Genomic DNA, 6,708 nt, shown 5'->3' with positions numbered 1-6,708 from the left:
TGCATAGAGGTAGAATATTTAAGGACAATGTTTTTGCAAAAACTCTTTATTTTATTAGAAGCAGTTTGTTTTCTAAGGACCATTCTCAAAGAGCACTTGATGCACTTCTGTTTTAATAGATTTATACATCTAAAAGTTAAATGTGAGTGGATTCATCATGCCCTGCCAGTGAATTTAATCCAGGATAGACCATGAAGAACATCTCAAAGTCATGGGTTTTACATGGAATTGTAGATTTATTTTTTTAATTTATTTTTTTTTAAGTTTTTTCATTGTAACTTTGTATTCAATATTTTTTCCTCACTCTACATGGCCCTGAAAATAGATTCGATTTGGTATGTTTTGTTGGGATGATAAAATGTTTGTACAATAAGGTAACTAATCAAAATTACTTAAAGGAACCATTTTCCACTTTGTTTTAAGGGCTATTATAAAGTTAGCCCTGTGTTAGTGAATCCATAGGACCAAGTCTATACTAAGGGGTACCTAGACACTCTGCACCATAACTACCACAGCTTACTGTAGTTGTTATGGTGTTCAGGTTTTTTAATTTATTTTTTTTGTGTTTGCAGGGTTACATTTCAGTTCTTAAACAAACTTATCCACAATCCATCAGTCAAAAGCATTCCATAGATGGACAAACTGCAGACATCATGGATAGATGAGAACAAAATGGACCGCACCTATGTTTTGAGTCTTGGTGGAAGAGGGAATTTTGTTTACAGCATATTCTGTAAGGTCTTTTATGTATTCATTATATAAAAAAGGCAAATTAGGTAATGGTCCTGACCAGGCTAAATCCAGGGAAAACATTGCATGTGTTAAGGACCACAGACACCTTAAAGGGAAACTTGAAGCATGTCAGCGTGGTGAATTGCTTTGTGTGAAGAGTGTGTCCTCTTTGTAGATTTTGCAAGCTGTGTTTTTAGATCTATCCTAATGAAAAATGTATAATCCATACATGTTTTTATTGGGATTATATCTACTAAAAAGTGATGGATTTATTTTTAATAGTGGAGTGTCAGTTTAATTCTTCGTCTTCTCTGTGCTGCCTGCCAGGTGCAAAGGACAAAGCTTATAACAGATTGACAAGACGCTAAGATGGAGGTGCAAATTTGCAGGAATTGTGGATTTCTACCTTTTTTTTAAACAAATTTGAAGTGAGACAAATCAATTTAACTTGGGGGATAAATAAACACTAGAAATCCTGATTGGTTGCAGTCCCCATTACATTTTAGTTGTGGCATTTGAAAATGTAATTTAGAAACAAAGTGGTAAACATCTACTGTAAGGAAATGGTGGTTTAAAAAAACAAACATGTCAATTTTGTATTTTTTTCTCAACATAGGTTAGAAGGGAATCGATAGCTGTATCTGCCAAATTAAGATGAACTCTATATTCACAACCTGATTTAGAAGTGTCAAAAAAGTGGGCTTTTGTGAAGTCTCTATAGTAATAATTGTAAAGAAAAGTAATTTTTGGTCCAGAAAGCCCTCAAATGTATTTGGGATGCGTGTTTGACACTTGTAGATTAATGCCCTCTAGTGGTGCTGAGATGCACAACCGTTTTAGTTTACATAAAATATACTTCATAAACCCAGCTACCCATTTTGTACAGTTATTCACTTTTTTAATGTGTGTGTGCAATAGTTAAATTCTTTCCCCCGCCCCACCCCACCCACACTTTATATGTAACAAACGTATACCTGCCTCTTTAATTTTGTGTTGATTACTTTTTTTTTTAATATTGCAAAGATAGACCGGTTCATGATGTAAATTAAATCTTTACATTCCAGGACACAATAACCATCAGAAGAAGGTCTGCATAAATGTAGTTTTGTGTCATCAGAACCTGTATCAGCAAAATGTATCCATAGACCAACTATAACAAAACCAAAAAACATTATTAAAACAAAATGTTTCTCCTTGCTTTCAGACAGTCTGTATACAGCTATTTCTCAGGTTAAAGGAGCACCCCAAACCCTTAAAACGCTTGCTGAAGTGATTTGTGGGAAGGTGTCCTCTCTTGTTAATATTACAGAAAGTGCAAATTTTCAATAGAAACTGGTACATTTATTTATACATTAACCTTCTTGCTCCCCTCTGGTTGTCCTGCTACCAGTTTGTGGAGCTAAACTCAAGAGTCAGCAATTGCTCAGAGCACCTGCCTCGCAAAGACTTCTCATTCAGTTGCATTGGAAAGTCTTATTGGACAGCCACAGCTGTGATCCGAAAATTCATCCTAGGATAAACAGATTGTGATTACTTGTTTGCTGTTCTGTTTTTCTCCATTTTAATGTTTTTTTTTTATTATTATTTATTTATTTTAAATTGCAAACTGGTAATTTTTCTGTGAAGTATTTGTGTAAACACATTTTTGGGGGTTTTTTTTTTGTTTCCTCCTTTTCTCTTGCTCAAAAAAATTTATATAAAAAAAATAAAAAATTATTTATATATATATATATAATTTTTTTTTTTTTTTTTTTTTTAAATCCCAAATCACATTTTGTAAGAACTTTGTTACTTTTAACAACTTATACAAATACCGATGTTTGACACTTTTTAATTTACACTTGTACATACATATTGCCACAGGCTGGTATAATTTGTTTAAATGTAGAATATGGTGTAATTACAATCTGGAAAGTGCCTTTGTTTAAATGTTTACACTTTAAACAATATAATGTGTCTAAAATATACATTTTTACGTGTAGACATTCTTTCTTAATGCAAACCGATTTTTTTTTTTTTTTTTTTTTTTTTTTTTTTTTTTTTTGCTTTTGTACATTTGAATTTATTTTCCTATAGTAACCTTGTTTTACATTTTTTAAATTGCCATGTAATGCTGCTTCTGTATGAAATCACGCACATATGTATAAGGGAGTAAACTAAAGATGTTTATTTTGTTGCAACTGCAGTAAAATAGAGAAATAAGAAATATCCTGTCTAAATGTGTTTACATAACTGATAAAAGGATATTTGCTGCTACAGTTGGGGAAACACTGGAGCTTTAAAATTATAAATAAAATAATGTATTCTGCACACCATGCATTTTGAGTGTTTTCTTTTAAGCATGTTTTCATGCCATGTGATTGATTACTGACTGAACAATTCACCATTTGTTGGGAGTGGAGGGATGATCCTGTTCCCACTATGCTCACTGTTTATTTTCGTTAGAATTTATGTCATCCACTAGGTGGCCTCCTATCTATGTTGTATTTTAATTAGAATAGTGAAGAACAAAGGAAGTTTTTCTGTATAAGTAGTATTCTCAGAAAGATAGCTTATTAGTAAATAGCACAAACTTATTCTGCATTGCTAGAGAACGAAGGCCCTGCTCAGACAAGCTTACAATCTATCAGCAAGTTTGACTCTCATTTTATATAGATTGATAGTGAAGAAATGTTTGTTTTGGTAGATCCTACCACACTGCAGGAAAGGCAACATCTGTTTTAATATCTCTTTGCTGGCACTGTATTTTGCCTTTAATAATCTGGTATTCACGAGGGCCAATGTATGAAACACCCTTCCTCTTACCCCCCCTTCCTTAGAGCTTAGTTATTAAACTCCGCAGCATGAGTGTTGATTTATGTAGCAGCACCCATATTAAAAAAGTAAACAAAATAATCCTGTGAGGGTCAATAAGACCCCCATATTACTATGATGGAAGTAATGTATCCCATCTGGCAGGTGGGGTAAGATTCCATAAACATTTAAAACTAGCGACTGGGAAGTCATTTTGCGCTTTCAGCAGTTTAGCAGAGAACTCCCTTAGTTGGTACTTTGTAACTTTGACTGCCACTTTCTTTTTCCCACAGGGAATAACTCTTACCTGATTTTAAGAAAAAAAACAACCTTTTCACTTTTTTATTTTTAAATTTATGCCCCCTTTTCTTGTTTTGCATTTCTAATTCAAACTTGGGGGGGGGGGGGGGGGGAATAGAATCAGTTATAGGCTGTTGCATGCTCATTTTAGTATTGCTGCATGACATGAGTGAGTTTGAAACTGCTTTGAGAATATTGGCATGAACTGATTTCTGTTTCCCTGATGTATTACCCCTTCTTCAGTCTTAGATTGTTGGCTTCAGAGTGCTTTGCCAATTAATTCTGAGACATGATGCTCATTTCATATACGAAGGATAAAAAGCGGAGTGAAAGTGCATGGATTAAGTTGACTGGATTAAGCAATGAGACTGCATGACCTATACACCAAAACGGTTTCATTAAGCTATAGTTGTGTGTAATATATATAAAAGCGAGAAACAGGAAAAAGTAGCGGCTGATTATAAAGAGCACACTGTGTACAGGTGGTTGAGTGGACACAGCGAACGTCCGAGGTTTGCAAGGAAACGCAAGTTCATACGTAAACCGCGACAATTCACAATCGACAAAACATCGGGGGAGTCAAATTCGGAGTCTGACACCTACCCTGAGAGAAGTACTACTTCTGAGCCTTTTTTAGAAGGGGCACAAAAAGAAGTTACAGGGATACGGACGAGGAACCAATATCGGAATCTGGCACCAGAAAGAGGCTCATTACGAGACGGGGCCAGAAGGGGAGAACCTTCTGGGGGAAGAGGGAGGCCCCCTCGATTCCAGATGTAATACCGGTCTTCAATATCTCATCCAGAAAACTCCTTCCTGATGAACTTAATTTACTTAGCAAAGGGTTATCCTTTGTCCCCACCAACGGACCTAATCAACTCCAGTGGGAGAGTGAATTATTCAAATTCGGACGCACTATGCGACTCAAAGATTTCTTCAAAAACCATCCAGCACAGGCAACAGATCAAATATCAAAGTTTAAACCTAAGAGCACATTTGATCCTATATCCAACCAAGCCACGATCAAAACTTTTCTACGTTCAGTGGAGAAGGAAGCAAGAGATATTTTTGGCACACAGCACAAGTCACACTCTAACTGCACGGCCAGGGACAGAGAGATCATCACATCGTTGTCTAATGACAGCAAAATCGTTATAAGACCAGCTGACAAGGGGGGAGGCATAGTTGTTATGAACTACGTGGATTATCGTGAAGAGATTCTTAATCAATTGGGTGACCAGCAAACATACCTTCAGCTCCCTATGGACCCCACGGTGCAATTGCAGAACCACTTGGAGATGGTACTCAGAAGAGGTCTGGAGGCCGACTATCTAACTAAGGAACTATATGAGTTTCTGACACCATCAAACCCAAGGACACCTATTCTGTATACCTTACCGAAAGTACACAAAAACATCGAAAAACCTCCCGGTCGTCCCATTGTGTCAGCCAAAGAGGGAATCCTGGAACCGATAGCCCAATGGCTCGACTTTCTCATGAAGGAGACAGTGGTCAACCTCTCAACATGTTTGAAGGATACACCTTCGTTCTTACGACTAATCTCTGCAGTGGATCTACCCCCTGAACCTGTGATGCTCTTGACTTGCGACATCAAAAGCTTGTACACTGTCATTCCCCATCTTGACGGCATAGCTGCTACCAGACAAGTACTGGCACAATCTCCATATTATCGGGGTCCGCCCATCGAATTTGTAATGGAACTGTTGGAAGCAGTGCTAACATGCAATTATTTTCGTTTCGAGAACAGTTGGTATCGCCAGATAGCGGGCACTTCAATGGGGGCAGCCATGGCACCCATGTATGCCAACTGTAATATATATGTATAAATTCGAAACGGAACATATCTTGGAACCGTTCAAGACCAATATAATATTGTATGCACGCTTCATTGATGACCTGTTCCTCATAGTGAGAGGCGATCCAGAAACCGTCTCCGATATGGTAGCCACAATCAACATGGCGAGCCCCAATATCGAACTGACCATGACAGCCAGTAGAACCACTGTGGATTTCCTTGACGTGAGAGTGGGGATTGAAAATAGTAGAATTACTCATACCCTGTTCACCAAACCCACGGACCGCAATACACTCTTACATGCCGATAGCTTCCACCCAAGCCATCTGAAAGCTTCCTTACCATATTCCCAGTTCCTAAGGGTCTTCAGGAACAACTCAGATCCTTTTAAAGCAAAGGAACAAATTAACACCATGAGGGACAAGTTCCTTGAACGGGGCTATAAGGAAGCAATCTTGGATAAAGCTTTACTGAAATGCCAGCAGCAGGAGACAAGTTTTAACAACAAAACCCAACGATTGGTGTTTCCGACAATTTACAACACGGCCTCCACAGCATTGAGAAGAGCGGTCAATAAGAACTGGCGGATACTTAGCAATGATAACAGCCTTCCTGAGGAATTTGCTTCTCCGCCAATGATGAGTTTCAAGAGGAACAAGAGTTTGAGAGACTTACTTGTGAAGACGGATCCTTCCCATTGCTATGACATCAAAACAACTAAGAGTAATTACGGGTGTTATCGGTGCCTGGGTTGTGTTACCTGTGGACATATGGTCCCAGGACGTACGTTCTCGCATCCCCATACTGGTAAACAGTACACCATTAAACATCGTTTAACTTGTACCAGTGACTTCGTCATCTACAAGCTGTCATGCCCCTGCGGCCTGGTTTATATAGGCAAAACTGACTTACCGTTAAGGGAACGGATTCGAAACCACCGTTCAAATATACGGGTCGCATACCGTGATGGGGTATCAGAGTTTCCAGTCTCCAGACATTTCTTGGAACTAGGACATACGCTTCCGTCACTCAAACTAATGGCGGTTGACCATATTTCATTGCCAAGG

The sequence above is a fragment of the Pelobates fuscus genome, chromosome 3 (genome assembly GCF_036172605.1).
Source record: "Pelobates fuscus isolate aPelFus1 chromosome 3, aPelFus1.pri, whole genome shotgun sequence".
NCBI lineage: Eukaryota > Metazoa > Chordata > Amphibia > Anura > Pelobatidae > Pelobates > Pelobates fuscus.
Note: the sequence above shows the minus strand (reverse complement) of the source record.